At 43.2% G+C, this 19,979-nt stretch overlaps 1 protein-coding gene across 3 annotated transcripts in view; it reads right to left on the bottom strand.

The window, feature by feature from the left end:
- zmiz1a (zinc finger, MIZ-type containing 1a) overlaps window positions 1–15,863 on the bottom strand; it is a 137,654-nt gene extending 121,791 nt beyond the window's left edge. The window contains exon 1 of one of the 3 annotated variants that reach the window (XM_089011794.1): window positions 15,608–15,863. The gene's annotated coding sequence lies outside the window, so the exon portion shown is untranslated. The remainder of the gene's footprint in view (window positions 1–15,607) is intronic. The other 2 variants (XM_089011795.1, XM_089011796.1) reach the window with 2 other exon arrangements.
- Between the last annotated feature and the right edge of the window lie 4,116 nt (window positions 15,864–19,979).

Below are 19,979 nucleotides of genomic sequence, written 5' to 3'. Positions count from 1 at the left end.
AGCAATATAAAGTGCCAAAGCTGGCAAGACGCCGAGCATGTCAAACGGCACTAAACAGCCACAGTCGACACCCCTTTTAATTCACCCGGTCAGAAATCCAGTTTAACTGTGAATCCCCCCCCCCCCCCCCACCCTTCCGTCATCTCACTGAAAGGATCAAGTGTGCATCGCTGACAAACAGCCCGACTTAACTGACTTTTCACTCTGCTCTCTGCACCTGTGATGCAAAAAAAAAGTGGGCGTTGAGATGGGACACAGCCAACGAGCACAAAATGACAGATGCTGCATGCAAAGCCCCCCCACCCTCCAAAGAAGGAGAAAAAAAGGTCTACATCGACTGTGTTTCTTGTTTGGGTGCAGAACTTAGACCAAAACAAAGAGGTAGACCTCGCCCACCACGCTTTCTACTTTGGGCTGCTACTTTTGGTGACCCCGCGCTTAGAGGCTCAGATCAAATCGGGGTAGCTGGGCGACAGATGTCTGCCCCGCCACTGGGTTCCAGGCAAGTTGCTGGCACACACACCAAAGAGCCAAGCATAAAGATGAAGAGGGGAGAGGAAGGTTTGCCAAAGCAGGTCGCAGACAATGAGATGATACTGACAGTTTGCGACCAACTGTTGTTGACAAATGACAAACGTAAACTTTCAACATACTGTACAGTATCATTTTGACATTAGTGCCCAACTGCAGACGAAGCATATCTATAATATGGATATCTAGCTAGCAAAATACCACCACAAAGCAACCAGCTAGCTAACTAGCTAGTTGGCTAACTAGCTAGCAACATGGATATCTATCTACAGTATCTGGCAATCCAGTCAGCTATCTATCAACCTATTAAGCTCGTTATTTTGTCTCCCAATTTCACTATTAAGCTAGCTATTTTGTCTATCTCCCAATTTAAAACACCCATTGTGCAAAGATGTCAGGTGTATCTTATGAGACTTCACCTGACTAAGCAACTAAAATGGGTATTGGCAAATGATGGGTATTGGCTTGTCTTTGGCTAGACATATATTCTTCTCTTGTCACCTGTTTCATTTAGTTTTAGATTTAATTAGTATTATGTTGCAGTGGTTAACTTCTCATGATACTTCTTCCACAATGATTTTATGATGGTGACAGTTGGGAACAAATTAATTATTGAAACGCACTGTGGAAAAGGGGTTTGAAATGAGAACAGCTTGGAAGTCAAACAGTGCCATGCAATGAGTTCAGCTGAGGGTGGTACGGTCGATGAAAGAATATCGTATCGGTACAGAGCCCTGCTGTTCTGCTAATATTTAATAACATGACAAAAAGCTTCGTTACAATATAAGAGTGTCACTAATTGTACAAAATATGGACATTGTCGAAATGAAAGAGTGGCCTACGTTATGCCTCCGCAGTGAAAAAACTGACAATGGATCCAATGCAACCCAGAGCGATCAAGTAACAATAACAGTGGTAAGTTCAGCAGCAATAAAGTGAGTATTGAAAATTTCCACCATGCATTCCTATCATTTCTAAAAACAAGCATGTGATAAAAAAGAAAAAAAAACCTTGATGCTTCTCCGCAGCACATAACCTCAGCGCAAAAACAATTCACGTTCCACTTCCGCTTTGAGGAGCTTCATGCCAAAAAAGATGAGCGGCGAGAGCGACGGAGGCGGCTAATTATAGCCTCGCAGCAGGATGGCCAGAAACAAACTTGATTATCGTCATCGTCAAGACGGCATAAAGGAAACCTGCCGACTGGCCCCTTTTCCGCCACAATCCAATAGAGAGGCTTTTATCCTTCGTAATGATTTACAAAGTGACACGCCAAACAGATTTACTGTGACAGCCTGAAAGGGACCAGCACGGACGCCATTACGGATCACGTGATCAGACCTCTTGGCCCTTTAGACGACCCCCCCAAACCCACCCTCTACCCCTTACTATCCCAAACTTCCACCCCTCTGCGCTTTTGCAGAGTGAGACTGGCTAAACAGAGGCATGTAGCCAACCTATTCAACCAAAGCCCTCCTTCCTGGTTCAACACAAGCCCCCGACCCCCACCATCTATCCTCACCCTTCAAACGAGAAGGAAAAGAGTGTTTGTGGAAGTTAGTTAAAGCGACAGTCACGTACCCCGATAAGCATATACAGTAAAGTCTCGTTATATCGATATTCAAGGGAGTCCGAAAAAATATCGATATAACCGGGACTATCGATATATCCGACCCTGTTTGCATGTAGTTTTCTCCGTGCGTGCATAGAAATAGTATCGATATAACCGGGACTATCGATATATCCGATATCGATATAACGAGACTTTACTGTAGTTACAGAGAAAATGGGGTATGGAGTAAATGGAGATAGGTTTGTACAACTCTTAACACCATTATCTGAGGTTTATCACACTTAATGAGGTGTGAGTGTGTTGTAAGGGTTGGGGGGGTCTAGGTGAAGGGGATTTGCAGTGTGTAGCAGGAGCCGACACCAGCAGAAACCGAACTAAGGGCTACTGCAGATTTATGAGGCAATCCTGCACCACCCAATTCATTGATGTATGTACTGTATATCGAGATGGCAAAAAAGAAGCAATGGGTTCAGGTTTGAATGAACTTATTCTCCCTGTGCCTTTTTGCCTTCTATATTCACAGGGACAATATCATCTGATGTACTGAGCGGCAGGATTTACATTTGACTTTCATTTCCCTCAAATACGGAGCACATTTATGTTGGAGGGGCACCAGTCCCTGCGGATTCATTTCAACCGCTGCTCTCGTCATTTTTATCACCTTGTTCTCGCTCACTTTCTCTCTCACTGTCCGTCTCACCGTCGGTCGTTCAGAAAGGTGAAGAAGAAAGAAAAAAAGAAACACTTTAACTGTTTCGCTGCTTCTGAACACAGAATAACCCCCACCCCCTTCCCAAAACCATCAGAGCCGAAGGTGGAGAGATGTGAGCAGACAATTCACAGAACCCTCAGGCTAAACCAGCTTCAGTTTCCCCCGACTGTTCTGGCTTCCAAAAACAAAGAAATTCCAGAGAAAATCAGAGCAGGACCTCAGTCAGCTAACCCCCGCTCTTCCTTCACACACAAGTCTCTTTTAACATGGAGACCCAGGCAAAAGACAAAGCGGAATTTTAATGCCAGTGCCTTTTACACAAAACATAGTAAAGCACTTTCACATAGAAACACGATGAGGTCGTCAACTTATGATAACAATCATCAGGTGAGACGTACAGAATATCTGCCAGGCTGTGACAAGTGTTTTCAAAACAACAGTCCAATAGAAGTTGGGTATCAGCTGTTAAAAACGTTACACCTTGAAATAAATTACAAGGTCATATTCACCTATACTCCTGTTTTGGGGGGCGACAAGTCAGTATGTGCAATGCTTCTGCGTGAATGACAGTGGCAGTTTTCAAAGGAGGCCATTTTCCACTCGCCAAGGTAGTATTAGCTGATTGGTTGTGTAAAAGGTGAATTTGGCTAAATGCAGGCTCTTGTGTGACAGCATTGATGCAGTAATTGTACAGAATCTGCACAAGATAGGTCCTCTTCCCCTTGCACAATGACCGCCAAAGTCAGATTTCCCTGTGTTACTGTTTTGTGTCAACTGCACGCAGAATAAATACAAGGTCAAAAGAAGCGAAAATTAAAATCCTGATGAGATTTCAATTACGTGCCCAGCCTTACGTGCAGCTGTGTGAAAGAACTGCAACATGCCGCTTACTTGGGTTCTCTTGTAAAAGGCAAAGGCTGATAACTGTCAGGCCGTTTGGATATGTTGGAGGTTTCATGCATCAGTCACTCAGACATTTTTGTAATATATCCATACTGATGTTTCATCCACGGAGACTTGGTCATGCAGGCACAGCGGTGAAGAAAGGAAGGGGGAGGTGGGAGGGGGTTAAAGGGGGGTGCTACCATCTGCAGCCCAAATGCATATTTCAGAGCTGTCGGCCACAGACATATAGACACAAGCAGACTCCATTCCAGCCATACACAGCCACACCTACTTACAGAACAATGCCAAGAGATGTTTGGGTCATGCTGTGGTATGGTTAACCCCCCAACCCTCTACACTACGACTCACTCCCCACAAGACCACAAAATATGCCTTTGACCCCCTGTTCACTGGCTCTGCCACTTAAACTACACAAGTGAGACTAAGGGAAACGTGCGACGTCCTCACGTGGGCCTTTTACCAGTGTCAACAGATGCCATTCAGATTCCACGCTACCCCTCGGGGCAAATAAGTGAAGGTTATGGCCGTGAAAAAGCAATATGGGTGCGATGCGCAATAATTGTATTAGACGCGGGCTAATGTATGTCATCTGCCGTAATGGAAAAGTTGAAGGGAAGAAGATCGGATGCAGGCAGGGGAATTTAAACAAGAGGGGGTCATTGCGAATCATGGCGAACAATGACTTCATCCAGAGCCGGGCAAAGTACGGCCTGCAGGCAACATTCAAGATGTTCAAAGTCTCTAAGGGAGCTTCGCAAAAACATGATGATGTCAAATAAAATTTAAGATGTGCTTTTATTTTGATGTGCACTTGGGCGAGCAGTGCAAGAAAGAGTAGCGATTCATGTTTTCAGTAGGTCTGAACACCCTTATAGTCATCCATCCATCCATCCTTTGATCGTTTTTTTCCTCACAAGGGTCTCGGGCATGCTGAAGCCTATTCCAGGCAGTATGCAGGGGACACTGAACCGGTTGCTAGCCAATGACAGAGCACATAGGGACAAACAACCATCCGTGCTTGCACTCATACCTTGGGACCATTTGGGGAGTTCAATCAGCCTGTCATGCATGTTTTTGTAAATGTGGGATGAAACCGGAGTACCCATAGAAAACCCACAGAGGTCAAGCGAAAACATGCTGGAATCGAACACTGCACCTCTGCACTGTGAGGTGGACGAGCTAACCGGACGTCTTAAGTTGTCATAGTGGAAGTCAAACCATATATGAAATAGCAATTGCCATATTTGAAAATGAGATTAGTGTGCCCTGCGATTGGCCAACAACCAATTCAGGGTGTCCCCCGCTTAGTCCCTGAAGACGGCTGGGATAGGCTCCAGCACCCCCCGCGACCTGAATGAGGATGAAGCGGTCAAGAAAATGGATGGATGGAAATGTTGCAACAGTGTCAACACTTTTGGCGCAAAAAAATCTTGATATGCCATTAATTCACCAATCAAATGAACACCATAAAAACGGGGAGTAATTGAGTATGTCTGTTTGTGCCAATCCTAACCTCAAAAGCGAATGCATTCAAAGGCGCATTGATTCTCTTTCCTCCCTGCACGGTCATCCAATCCCCTTTCAAATCATAAAACACAGGCAGCCGTTTGTCAATAATGTTTTGCCGGATAATTAGCGAGCCCACGCGGACAATAATGAACATTGTTTGGGAGGCCGATCGCTTGGCAGTGTACCATCACTCTCTCTCGCTCCAGAGTGCATGTGATAAGCCCGTTCTCATTATGCATGTGATAAACGACGACCTCCGTCGTGGCTTTGGTTCACCGTCAGGACACATTTGGATTGGGAGCACACAGCAAAAATGAAAAATTCCATTAACCCCCCCCCCCCCCCCCAGTACAACCAAGGACCAGTGCAGTTCATGTGTCGCAGGTCAGTAAAAATTATGGCGGCGGGCAAGCATCACAACTTGCACCCGAATATTGGAAATGTCGCAGACGAATCCGTTGGACTTTGAAATCAAAATCTGTTGCTGCTTTACTTGTTCTCATCGTCTCACTATCCGCTTCGCACCAGGCCGTCTTTCTTCCTAGTTGCCATCTCTGCGCTGTGGTTTCAAATATGTCTCCTTTATCTGAGCCGCCCAGACGCGGGAATGAAAGGGATGTCGGTCCTTAGAAGCGCTTTGGCTCTCGCGCCAGTGTCAAAAACGGAGGGGAGGGCACCGGGCGGGCAAATACAAACACGTGGCAACGCACTAATGGAGTTTTCTGTCACAACATATATATTTCATACAGTTCTCAGCGGGATGCAGTTAAGATGTAAGCTGCTCTAAACCACAACTATAATAACAAATATTTGAAGGATATACTATTTGGACACTGTCATTTAAAACCAGGCCAAGGCGCAGTATTTACTCAACAGCTAATTGAGTGGAGGCATCTCATGAAATAAAAGTCATGTAAAGATGCATTTATTTATTTATTTATGATAAACAAGGTAGGCTGAATATTCTGTGGCAGCTCATGCATTTTTGTTTTTTTAGTGGGGACCTAGTAGATTTGATCCACTTTTTTTAATGTAATCAATGTTGACTATTTTATGAGACTAAAGTAAAAATGTAACTTGGACTTTTAGGATGAAGATTCGTGTAGATATTGCGAGTGTACACACACACAACATCGCAGGCCGATCATGTCACAAGTCAACCAATCAAAGCCCTAATTGTTGTTAAAAGCCACATAACCACATCCATTCATCCATTTTCCAGACCGCTTAGTCCTCATTAGGGTCATGGGGGGGTGCTGGAGCCTATCCCAGCCGCCTTCGGGCACTCATCAGGGGACACCCTGAATTGGTTGCCAGCCAATCGCAGGGCATACAGAGACAAACAACCATCCGTGCTCACACTCTCACCTAGGGACAATTTGGAGTGTTCAACCAGCCTGCCATGCATGGTTTTGGAATGTGGGAGGAGACCGGACGACCCAGAGAAAACCGCCGTTTGACCAAGGGGAGCATGCAAACTCCACACAGGGAGACTGGACCGGGTCACGACCTCTGCACTGTGAAGTCGGTGTGCTAACCACTCGACTACCGGGCCGCCACATAGCCACATAACTTTTTTCTTTTTTTTTTTTTTTTTTCAAAATGTAGCAGACTTAGTTTCATCAAATCGACTATTTGCTTCATTTGGTGCTACTGTTTGGTTCGCAACAGAGTTAAAATATGTGCACTACTGAACCAAATCCCATTTTTCTTTGCTGATTTTTCAGATCGACAGATGTTGTGCATGATGTGCCCAGGGACGATACATGACCTACTGGGCCTGAAAGTCAAATTGTCTCCTTATCAATGGGTCGATGGTTGTATCAAGCAAAAAGAAACATTTTATCAACGCACCTCTGCCAAGCAAACTAAAATCAATGTTCAATACAGAGCAACATTTTTTTGCCATTCGGAAGCATTGGCACAATAGCGGAGCAGCGATTGCATGACTTCCCGTCGGCGAAGAATAAATGCTGTCTTTTGCATTAGCAAATCTCGCTTAATTTTCCTTGTCATAAAACAACTAAGTATGCATCCCCGGAGGCCATGTTGGACACGCCTTCAGAGAATCTTCACCATCACTCCGCTGCTCCCACGCAAACCTCACTCATCAAACCAGCCGCTGTGCTTGCGCACAGACAGGCCAATGATTTGTTTTTTCTTTCAAAAAACCCCAATCGGATCATGAATGCAACATTCTCTCTTGATAGACGACGCTGCCAAAAAGATTGTAGCTATTTCAAAACATCTCAGAGGATATGAACAAGAACACTGATTATTGTTGTTTTTGTTTTTTTTCTTTCTCAAGCACAGCCTTTATTGCGCTTGTTGTGTTTTCCTTCATGGACTTTTCAACCCCCTGCCTACTTTTGCATACGCACTCGGCCCCCTCGCAAATGTCTTTAGAAACCAATCTGATTGGCTGGGCGATGCGTCACACAGGAGAAGTTACAAAGGAGGCAGTTGCCCTGTGAGTTCCTCTGTGTATACATTTACGACCAGAAAAATAGTACATTTCTGTTTAGAAAGTGAATGTTACACAGTCTCTGCAGAAACAATTCGATTGGCTGATTTATGTCGCGTTTCAGGGATGATCAAGCACATGATCGATCCGTGTATTTCCCTTGCGCAGAGATGAAACAAGTTCCAGAGAGCTCCTCATTGCTTGCCTCACTCTAAATAACGAAAGGCATCTCATCTCGACATTTTTGTGTAAATACATTGACGAGTGCGATCAGTGGTTGTTCTTCCTGGAATTTCACTACGACAAGGTTTTCCTTGACATATTTGCGCCATTTGCAATTCGCTTTATAGTCTGTACAAATTTTTCATGACTTTTGTGTGTCAAGCTGTTGGCTGGTTACAATCCATGGAAATACTCTTTCCCCCTCCTTGGATTTCTTAGTGTTTCTTTTTTTTGTCAAACATGGATTGTTTATCAAGTGCAAGATATAAAAAACTGACTTTGCTCCGTATGAATGGACAGTAATAATAAAATAAATATCTAAAATGAACCCAGAAATCACATGAATGATATATTAATGGGCAAAAATTACAACAAATGACATTTTTTATGTAATTTAATGAGGAAGTTAGTTTTTGTCAGCTTTAAAAAATGTAAGATGGGTTTTCAATGTTCTTTTTTTCCAAGCAGTTTTGTTTTCATTTTATTTTAACACCAAAAAGGTGTTAGATGTTAGCTTTCATTAACTATTAAAACCTTATCTCACACAGAACCGCTCACTACTCACATTTTTTTTTCAATTGACTGGATGAGTTGTGTAAGGTCAGAGTTGTAGAGTTGTGAATTTTCTTTGTGCTTTCAAAAATAATCAAATAAAAAAACTCACTTCCTTTTCTCGTGACACAAAAACCAACTGGAGGTCTGGCTCCAAAACAGGACCATAATCCATATTTCAGGACCTCTGCACTATATAGTTTTTTTTCCCTGAACTCAGCCTTTTAATTTGTTTTTTATAGACATGATCGTCTGCACTCTGCGGTAACACAAGGTAAGAACTCAACCCCAGGTAAGCGTAAAAAAAGCCCCACCAGGAGGCTCGCCTGGCAAACGGAGCCACGTGGGACGCTTTGCAAGGTGTGAGAACCTCTTCCGGGCACGCTGCGGTATCAGAAGGCACAAGGCAAACACAGCCGACCGCCGGCTGAAACAGTAAACCTACTGACCCAGCGTGAAGAGGCGACTAATTAGTGACTGTACTTACAAAAAAGAGCAGGAGGGTGGAAGAGAGGGACAGAAAAGGAGGGAGGCTGGAAAGCGCAGTTGGAGGATGAGAACAATGAGTTTGTTTAGCTTAAACAGGATTTACGAGCCCAAACAGACACACGCCACCGCCGCTCACCCAGACACGTACCATCTCCTCTCTGGTCTCTCTGACACAGCTGAGGATTTCATCGGCGGCAGTGAAAAGAAAGTCGGAACGCAATTGCTCATGATGGTGAAAAGTATCGAGTCCAGGAGGAAAGACACAAGGAACATTTTGTTCCTTCGACTCTCGCATTGTTCCCGGTGAGGGCCGGGTTGTCATTTATGATTCAAGGGCCCCGGCCGGCGTCTCTCGGCGGACGGGAACAGGATGTGGTTATTGTGTGGTCCCATGCACTCGTTTCTCAAGGAACATTGAATCAAACATGCATGAGATGGTGACAGGGTGGGCGAGTGACTTCTCTCGGCACTCCGTCTAACTCGGCAGTCTCAGAAAAAGCACTTAGACGACTGCAAGTGTCCCCCTCCCACCTCCGCCCTACCCGATGTTGAGGGGAAGTCAAGGGTGAAGGGAGAAGGTGGATGTGAGTTGACACATTGCCTGTTTTCCACAGATCAAACATCAGGAACACACGTCGGAGAAAAGAAATGTCACAAATGTAAGAAGTGACACTGTGCAGACACATGGAAATGGAATCACTGTTATACTTTTTTTTATATCGGTTTTGTGATCATAAATCGACAGCTTACAGTTGGGACTGTGATGTTTATCAGCTTTTTAAGTGACATCGGATCAGTTAAGACTCAGTGAAAGTGTGGATGGTGGCATTAAGGGTTGTTTGTTTCCATAAGTGCCCTGTCACTGACTGGCGACGAGTACAAAGTGTAGTTTGCCTTCCACCAAAGAACAGATGGGATTGACTGCAACAACTGACTTTCCGTGGCCCTCTACACTTTTTTTTTAACTCACAGATCGGCTCCGAAATTGTGATGGTGTAAATCTTGAAATCTGGCATAACAGTAGAACACCAAAGCTAAGATTCAATCCCCAAACTTAATAGCCATGAGGCAGACATGACCTATAATATAAAAATAATAGAAATGAAATAAGAAAACTAGACCGCTAAGGAGGGTCATAGATTCCAAATTTTGCAATTTACCGCCTCAGTAGATAGTGTATAATATTATGCCTGGAGCTGAGCATCCCAAGTTATTAGTTTGTATAAAATTTAAGAGCAAGCAAATTGCATCTCACTACATTGACAACTGACTGATATATGTCATTTTTACATCTGGCTTATATTAAATGAGGTTGTTTGTGGCATTATTACAGGTATTGAGGTAAAAAAAGTGTTGATATTTTAATGGGATTACATAAAAGCCCCGCTGGATCAGACTTGATCACTTGGCGCCAACAGCTGACAAAGACAGTGTTCATACCATTAACTTGCGGTGCAATCACATTCCATGCGGCGGACGTTCGTGTTATGGCTTGTGAGGCATGAGAAGACAATATTGTTTCATAACACAAATGACACGGGCACACACACAAAGTGTTCAATGGGGCGAGATGTCATATTTAAGAGGAAAGAAATGTGACTCCTCTTCCATCTCAAGTGCGTCCACATTTTTCTCCTTTCACTATGTGGTAAGTACCGTTTCATTTACAGTGTTATCCTTAACCCCGCAATTACTCAACGTGCCCTAGAAAGTGGCTTAACTGTAGACTGTAAAGCTAGAATTACAACAACCTTTACGTAGCAGTAATGCGTCTGACACCGAGGGCGCAACCCCGGCTTGCGTTGAACCGTAGCATTGAAAATGTCCCTCCAAACGAAGACTTTAAAACGCTCTGAGGTGTTATACAGAAGAGACTGAAAGATGAAAAGTACCGCAAGACAGGCTGCCTGGCACACGAGTAGGAGTGGCTTATAAAGAAAAAAAAGGCTGACAGCAGAAATCAAGAATCCGTGTCAAGTGAAGACGAGTATTTCCGAGTGTTTCCCGGCAAAGCAGCGTGAGGAGCTACAGGAAATGTCAGCCTGTCAAAACATTGATTAGCTTTTGCCAAGTCTTTAAACAATTAGCCGTGGACACACACACATACACACAACAACATGTGCTGTGCTGCATGCTAAATTGCTGAATAACATATAAGCTCATAAAACATGGTGCAATGAACACATCATCCAGAACATGTTACGCAACAACAAAACAACGGTTGAATACAAGTGTCACTTGTATATGAGTGGTCTCTTGTTTTTATTTTGACATGTTGCCCACTGTAAAGTGACACATTTTACTGAAAACTGACTATGAAGCACATTGAATAATTAAGGTGGTAGGAACACTGTTAGCTAAAAATTACCATGTTTTTTTTTGTTTTGTTTTAAATCGAGCATTTAGCTCACACAATCACAATGACAATGGTGATTAATCCCGCTAAAATCCGAGTGAAGTTGCTGTGTTTTCTCTGTGATAATATCTTCACTAACGTGATCCCCGACTAGCTGCTTTTCATTAATCCAAATCAACAGAAGTTTTTCAACCTTCTATTGCCTGAGACCGTTGCTTAGTCAACACAGAAACATCCCTAGCCACACGTAGCAATGGTCGTATTAGCATACTGGTACTGGGACGCTAAGTCACACAAACGCACACATCATTTGTGTTTCTCGATGCTCTTCTTCTGCTTGACCGTAATTTTGTTTTGTGTCTGCTACGGCTGAATGGTGTGTGGTCTTTTTCGGTCCCAAAAAAGCAAAAGTATCCACTCGATAGCAAACCATGTATGCCACGTATTAACTCAGAAAAAAAGGGGGTGTGGAAAAGTAGTCCAGCAGCCACGGTGGTGGTCCGTGTGTTTCCTGAAAACAAGTTTGTATGCCAAGATTAGATGCCAAGTAAGGCGACAAGTTTGTTAGCTAAAGCATTCGTAAACCGAGGTATCACTGTATCGCTTTATCGTCCATGGCAACGTAACTCAATAAACTTCTCAGCATGATGTCATTAAAAACATAACATGTATTTAAAACGGTTCCAAAAAGTAGAAGAGAAATAAAAACTGAGTAAAGAAATGCTCAATATCTTTCTAAAAGGACAAAAAGCACGCATGGTTGCAAGAACAAAGTATCTTTGAACACATGGTTGTAAAAAGACCTTAATCATATGGGAAAAGACCAGAGTTGCTAACCTGGATTTTAAACTATTGCGACGTTATTGATACTGCATGTTTTGAATCGTCATTCATGTCATCCACAAAATGGGAAACATATTATACACAAGTAGAGAGAAAAAGAAGTTTTTAGAGGTGATCTTAGCAGGGCGTATTATACACAGATGAGTTTTATTCAACGAGGCTTTACGATTAAATTTGTCTAGATCGTCATAAACCAAAGACCACCTGTAGTCAGGTTTTATTTCCAACGTTACAAATTTCTCCTTCTCGAGGGGGACTGGCACTCCCACAGTGGTTAGACACACATTAGCACTCTGCACCGTGTTTAAACACACTTAGAAGCGCCCCCCCCCCCCCCAAAAAAAAAAAATGTGATTGAGTGGGAGTGTCGGGAAGCATTTCGCCTGCTCAGTGAATCAGGCACTCTTCTGTCTTGCCTCACAGCCTGGCTGGCTGGAGAGAGGCCCCAGGAGGGACAACAGAAGGAAAGCAAGCGCACACATAAACACGCGTACTTCCAACTTTCAAACAGTTGCAGATGGCTTTAATTCCTTGCCCTCTTTTGCTGCACCATTGATCAGGTAACCTGCTACGAACAAGTGTGCAGGCTTTCCGTGACTTAACGACACCTTTAGCTCAAAATGAAAGGACAAAATAAGCAACAACTCTCCCACCCCGTCTTCCGGAAAAAAACGCTAATTAACGTGCTGCAGCTGACAAGTGTTGCTGCTGAAACGAATTCATTACATCATCAATTACTAAGACTGGAGGGTGCACACCCCCATACACCCGCTCCCTATCCCTCCCTTCCCTCCAAAATGCTGTTTACTCTCTCCAGGATGCAGGGATTGGACACCTGCAATCCAGCGCAACACTGATGCAACACAAAACCAGAAAAACAGTTACGCTTGTTGTTCCTTGGTTTGACACGCTGCCAGAAAAAGGTGTTTTATCGAGGACGCTCTGTTCTAATCGCACGCCAAGGTTCTTTCTGACCCCGTTAAGACGTCCTCGAAGAGGAATGAAGAGATGGGCGCTCTCCCCACCCCCCACCCCCCAGACACATGCACTCGGGCCGCGCTCTTCCCTGCCTGGCCTCATATCCAGACGGAGGAATTTAATGGGGAGGATCTTACAGACTTAAGGCAGGGGGACTTTAACAGCTTGGACAAATGTGCCTTTCCTCTGCTGCTGTTAGTTCAGTGATTCAGTGTCAAGGTGCCCAGGTGTTTCTCCACATGTGCACTGACATGTTGTGCAAAGAGATTAAACTCACACCTGTGCATTGTGTCATTTCCATTCTTATTAGCGCTGCTAAGGAGATTATGTTTTCATTGCCATTTGTTTATTTCTTACCGTAATGGCTCTTGAAAATATATACTTTTCGCAAATTTTGGCAGAGGGGAGGGGCACGGGGCCAAGAGAGACTCCACTGATTATTTGCAAAAAGGGATCAAGAAAAGCTTCAAATGTCAGTGATAATAACTACAAACAAGATGCACACACACAACTTCCATCTTATTTGTAGACTAGAATATTCTTTGAACTTTATCCAGATAAAGCTGATCAACTAAAATAGTCTATGGAACCATACAAACATCTCAAAACTATAGATATGACCGCAAAACTTTTGAGTAGTTTAATTACAAAAGGAAATAAGTGATTTTAGAAGAAGAAAAAATATGCTTTTTCAGAAGTCATACATTACGCCACATAACACCTTCACTATTAGTGCAGTACTTGAAAAACCGAAGAAGACCGAAGAGGAGGTTTATGGATGTGGTCAAAGAAGATATGAAGGTAGCTGGTGTGAGAGAAAAGGATGCACAAAACCCAGATAGATGGAGGACATTGATTCGCTGTGGCCACCCCTGAGGGGAAAAGCCGAAAGGAAAAGAAGAAGACTTGAAAAACACATTTCATTAGACAATAGATTTTATTTTTGGCCTTTTTTTTGACCGACTAAATTAGGTAACCACTTAACTCATTCACTGACATTCACAAATTTATTCAGAAATCGAAAATATGACGTAGAGCGGCCTTCCCGAATAAGTTTGAGTTTTGTTTTTTCTTGCTTCGGTGCTGATAAAACGCTGGCCAGAGTTCTGGCAATGTTTTTCCCCTCCAACAGGGGGCAGCATTTCCTATTTTCCATGTTAGCGCTTTGTTCCAGCCTCAGCTGTTGTTAAAGCACTATATAATAATAATACATTTCATTTATAAACCAATATGTATGTATTGCATTGTATTCTGGACAACTGCCCTCCTTTCAAGCTCATATAACACCAGACCGATCCATATAATTTAGGAATTAACTATTTTTGCTGATGAAAGAAGGAAGTCTAAGGTTTCTTACGCTGTTATGAATGAACTTTTACGTCGTCCTAAAAATCAATATTCTGTGGGTCCTGCAATTCGAGTAAAAATGACAAAAACCCCAGCACGAGAGTGGACACATTTTTGCACATCTGGCAGGGAATTAGTTCAGGGACCACTGAAATTTAGAACCATGAAGATAATGTGACATACCTTATTGTTGGTTCAACTATTATAACATTTATCATCAGCTACTGATCTACAAATGTCTCAATATGGTGCTTGCTCAGATGAGACAGCCCCATTCAGGGTTCCATTAGATAACATAGACAACTTTTTAAAAATATCATTCATTAGAGTTATCAGATAATTTCACCTCTTCTCACTATTGATGTGTGTATGTGAATGTGTTCACGCCTGTGCTTCTTTGAATGATGCAGACTTTGTGAAGCTCCCATCAAGAACCCAAAGACCACATTAAGATGAAGCATACTCTTTCAGCATCATACTCAGTGGTTAATGGGATCCATGCTAGTGTACAAGGTGGTGTTTATTAGGATGATCCATCCTTGGCGGAGGTCCCATAAAAGATGTATCGTGGGTGCACCCTGAAGGTGACAAATGACACTGATGCTGCATTATCATTGCGCAAAGCATAACAACAACCATTGTTGATAATTTTATTAGGGAATTATCAGATGATATAAACACAGCATTGTGTGAAACATATTCTCTAACATATTCACTAACATCAAACCACAGACATCAGCCGCCAGCCACAGCCATCAGCCACCGGTCGGTCGGAACCGGCCGGCAGACCGTCTGGGTGGCTTGCTGCACCCGGACGAGGCGCTCAGAGGCGCCGCGTCGTGGGAGGCCGGCAGTCGGCCTGTTCACACCTCATGCAAAGCGGGCGTCCGCGGTTGTCCAAACGTGACAGACACCCCACGCCAACATCAAGCCGAATCCATATGACCCGATATAAAGCACCACCAACACCGAAGCACCATCAGTCAGCCTTGCCTGGCCAGCCTCTGACACTACTTCACCCGCTTAAAGGTTCCGACGAGGTCAGCCTATTGTTAGCAGGTCCTGCCCGGTCAGAGAGAGCGTACGAGCCGCGCGACGAGCTCCGGAACAAGGCGCCAAACTTACTTCCAGTTCCAGGCGAGTCCTCCTCCGCGACGCTGAAATAAAACCGTCCGCGTGTGTATGTTTCTCTCTCTCGCTCCCTCCCTCTCTGTGGAGCTGCTCCTCCAAGCCGACGGTGCAACTGAGTGACTGAATCAACTACCGTAGAGCTCGGCAAATTGAAGTGTCAGATTACACTGGGCTATTCAGTTACCACCGCCGAGAAGAGGACCGGGCTCCGCGGTGAGGAGGAAAATGTGAGCCGGACTTCCTCCTTCCTTACACTCCCCACCCTCACCAGCGCGAGGAGGAGTCTGCCTGTCTGCCTGCCATGTCGAGCCGGTGGACGGCAGCCTCTACCGGGGAGTGTGAGTGGGTCTTCCAGGAGAAGCGAACGCAACTAAACGGTGTCATGTTTTGCCATGGACCCACCCAAGAGGAAATAATGATTTTTAATGGCTTTCGTAATTTTCCTTTGTTTTCTTTCTACCTTTTTTCCTTTGTGTGTGTGTGTGTGTGTGTGTGTGTGTGTGTGTGTGTGTGTGTGTGTGTGTGTGTGTGTGTGTGTGTGTGTGTGTGTGTGTGTAGAGGGGCCTATTTTTGTTCACAACACAGTACACAATACTGAGGCATATATTTCATACTAACTGTACATTTTATGACATCATAATGTGTTTTATTGGGCAACATGGTGCATTGTGGTGAAAATGGCCACACAGTTTTAAAATTCTGGGTTTGAATCTCAGCTCGGTTATTAAATGTTGTCCCACTGCAAAACAGGTGAATTCGCTGATGACTGAATTGCCATTACGTGTCAATTTGATGAATTGCTTGTTTCTATATTATTTGCATCTTAATGATCATGGAGTCAGATCCGGATTGCTATTTTTGATGACCGTATTTTCTGGTGTATGAGGTGTTAGGTGTGAGGTGTGAGGTGTATAAGGCGTAACCCCAACGAATGGTTTATTTTCAAACTTTTTCCATATACATGTATAAGATGCACTTTAAAGGAATGAAATTTCCAAATATAATATATAAAGATATAAAAGTTTTCCAAATACAGTATAAGGCACACCACATAAAGTGAGGCTGGGGTTATGCACTACTTCTACAGGGGGAAATGGAGTCGGTGGCTGCTGACAGCAGTTGCATGACCTGTAGTGGCTCAATACAGTAAAGTCTCGTTATATCGATATTCAAGGGGGTCCGAAAAAATATCGATATAACCGGGACTATCGATATATCCGACCCTGTTTGCATGTAATTTTCTCCGTGCGTGCATAGAAATAGTATCGATATAACCGGGACTATCGATATATCCGATATCGATATAACGAGACTTTACTGTATTTCTTCACATATAAGGCGCACCTGCGTATGAGGCGCAGGGTCATCTTTTGAATAAAATCAAGGCATTTGAGTGCACATTTGAGTGTGCTTTATACAACAAAACACAGTACTTGTTTCAGTTTCAAAATGTCTTCATTTATCATGTCTTCTACATATTCCAATTTGGATGTTGTTGTTTTCATTGGCTGCATTGGCGACACTCATCAAAATTATTTTTCAAAAATGAAACACATTTTGTGATACTCAAGAGATACCTTTCTGTAAATAAAATGTACTCAAGAGGGTTTTACCAGGTAAACCGGCACATTCAACACCAAAATGTCAAGAATCAAGCTTTAAACAATTCTGAATAATACAGCAAATGCTCAATTTTTATCAACACTGTTGTAATATATTCCAGTGTAGAATTGTGCTTCATCATTGTGACAGCTGTTTCTAATGCTGTGGATGCCTTGTTAAGCTTACATGAGGCGCAAAATACACAAAGTAGAACTGCAACTAACAGCATAAAGAACATTATTATTTTAGCAAAGGCATAATGATTGATGGTGTGTATAAGCAATGAATGGTGCTTAAAGGCATACTGTTATTGTTTGCAGTGCCACTAATGAGAGTAATTATGCATAAGAAATAATTCTCATTGCCTCGCTGTCATATGTCATCACAGTTATTGTTATATCCAACCATGTATTTGCTATACTGCTTGTACTTGTGGCTGTGAGTTAAAGCCTATGCCAGATGAATTTGGGCATGCGCTTTGGTACACTGTGAGCGTTGCTATTCAATCACAGGGCGCATATTCAAATTGATGGGTGATTTTGAGTCTTCCTATCACCTAACAGGCATGTTTAGGGCATTTAGGAGGTAACTTAGTATTAGTAACCACTTCGACATATGATACAGAATAGAGTGAGTACTGTAATATATTTTTGGAAATTATATTTTATTTTTATTTTTATGACATGTGTATCTTGGATCTGTAATCACTGGGAGTAGAAATACAAGATAGCTACAAAACAGTGACCCCCCCCCCCCCAGTTGGTGTGATGTGAATCAGCGGTGAAGAATAAAGGTGTAAATATGGGAAACACACTAATTTCGGAATGTTGTCACGAAAATGCGGAAAATAAAGATTTGGATATTTGGGAGATGTTTAAATAGTTTCTATGATATGACAAGTTGTGATATGTGGAAAGGTGATTTGAATGTGATTTTTTTTCTTCATCCATCCGTTTTCCAGACCGCTTAATCCTCATTAGGATCACGGGGGGAGGGGGTGCCGTAGCCTAACTCAGCCATCTTTGGGCATAGGCGGGGGACACCCTGAATTGGTTCGCAGAGCACACACGCAGAGCACACAGAGACAAACAACCATCCGCGCTTATACTCACACCTTGGGACAATTTGGAGTGTTAAATCAGCCTGGCATGCATGTTTTTGGAATGTGGGTGGAAACTGGAGGACCTCGAGAAAACCCACACGCAATATCCACATAGGTAGGCCGGACCGGGTCTTGAACTCACGACCTCTATACTGTGAAGTCGGCGTGCTAACCAGTCGATGACCCGAGCTGCTGGACTTTTTTTTTCTTGATAGAAAATGTGGAATTGTACAAAAAGTAAGTCAAGGTAATTTCATCCTAATATTTTAAACGTGGAATGCTGAATAGGTCGGCATTTGTAAAAGAAGCAAAATAGCAAACATTTACAGAAAAATGACAGTAAATATTAATTTTGGTGCATTATAACATGCGAGAATTCTCTTCAGCTATCACAATTCAGTTGACTATATTTCACCGGCATGCAGTGAAACCGGTTGACTTTGGTTGACCCTTCGTGTGTGTGAATCTATCTTGTCGATTTCCACGGCGGCGCTGGCAGTGGAAAAGATCCTGTTCCGTGTTTTGTGGGCGTCCGGTCTCGCCGTGGAAGCCTCGAAATAACAAAGACGCGTTTGAGAGCAGCGGCAGACTGACTTGAGCGGTGACGTCAAGGAACAATGTTCTCTCCGCGCAATGCGCGCGGCACACGCACGGCGCACGCACGCTACCCACGCACACCCGCTAACCCCCAACCCATCCCCTCCCCTTCTCTCTTTTTCCGCGTCTGGCAAGGCTAGAGGTGGCCAGAGGGAGGGCTGCCGTGCATCAGATATTGAAAATGTCTCACTCTGCATGCTGGGCTTGAACACGCCATTGCTTCATTGTGTCTGCAGACCGGAATATATAAAAAGGTGGCATATTATGTTGACAAAAAAATCAATACAAATAAGAGTAGGCTGTTAGCACAACTACGGCCTGGTAGAAGTAGGTTCTTGTTTGCAATTTTGTCTCGGTTTTGGGTAACAGTTGTCGAAACATCGCTGACCATGTGTTAAAGTGATTAAACAGACATTAGTAATAAAGTCAGGCAATAGCACATCTATCGCAGAGTAAAATGTTAGCGGTTCGAATCTCAGCAGTATTCAGCATTGGTGTGTCATTGTTGGTTGTTATCATCAAGGCAAAAGGGCAGAAACGATTTCTTTGGACTCCCAAAAATTAAGCGATGATTTGACACGACCCTAAAGTAAAGCAATCAATGAAAAGATTGGCCTGAATTTCACTGGAAGCTAAACCACTTCTTTGGATGTAAGCCACAAAACTGGGTGTCGGTTCGCAGAAAGCATTAAAAAAAAATGTAATGTTGTTTCTCGTGCCTTCATAAATAGTTTATCGTTGAACAAGATGTGTAGAAAACACCCTGGACTGATCCCTGCGTGTTGCGTAAAGGTTTTTGATTTACATTGGCGCTAATTTTAGCATGTGTGTCTTTAACTGTATGCTAGCATTTAGCTAGCATACGTTTGTTGTACCATCATTGACGATTATAATGGGGAACATATATAATTGAAATGTCTTTTTTTATGTTTACAGTAACAACTGTTGGTCAGTTTTTTAGGAAGATCTTTAGATACCTCTTTACAATGATTGTAATAAAACTTTTTTTCGGGGTGCAAAGGTGACACCACCAACAGTATACGTTAGGGATTGATTGTACACCTT

This window comes from Hippocampus bargibanti, linkage group LG13 (genome assembly GCF_051943395.1).
Source record: "Hippocampus bargibanti isolate YZ-2025 linkage group LG13, ASM5194339v1, whole genome shotgun sequence".
Classification (NCBI taxonomy): domain Eukaryota; kingdom Metazoa; phylum Chordata; class Actinopteri; order Syngnathiformes; family Syngnathidae; genus Hippocampus; species Hippocampus bargibanti.
This window is presented reverse-complemented; position numbering and strand designations above follow the sequence as displayed.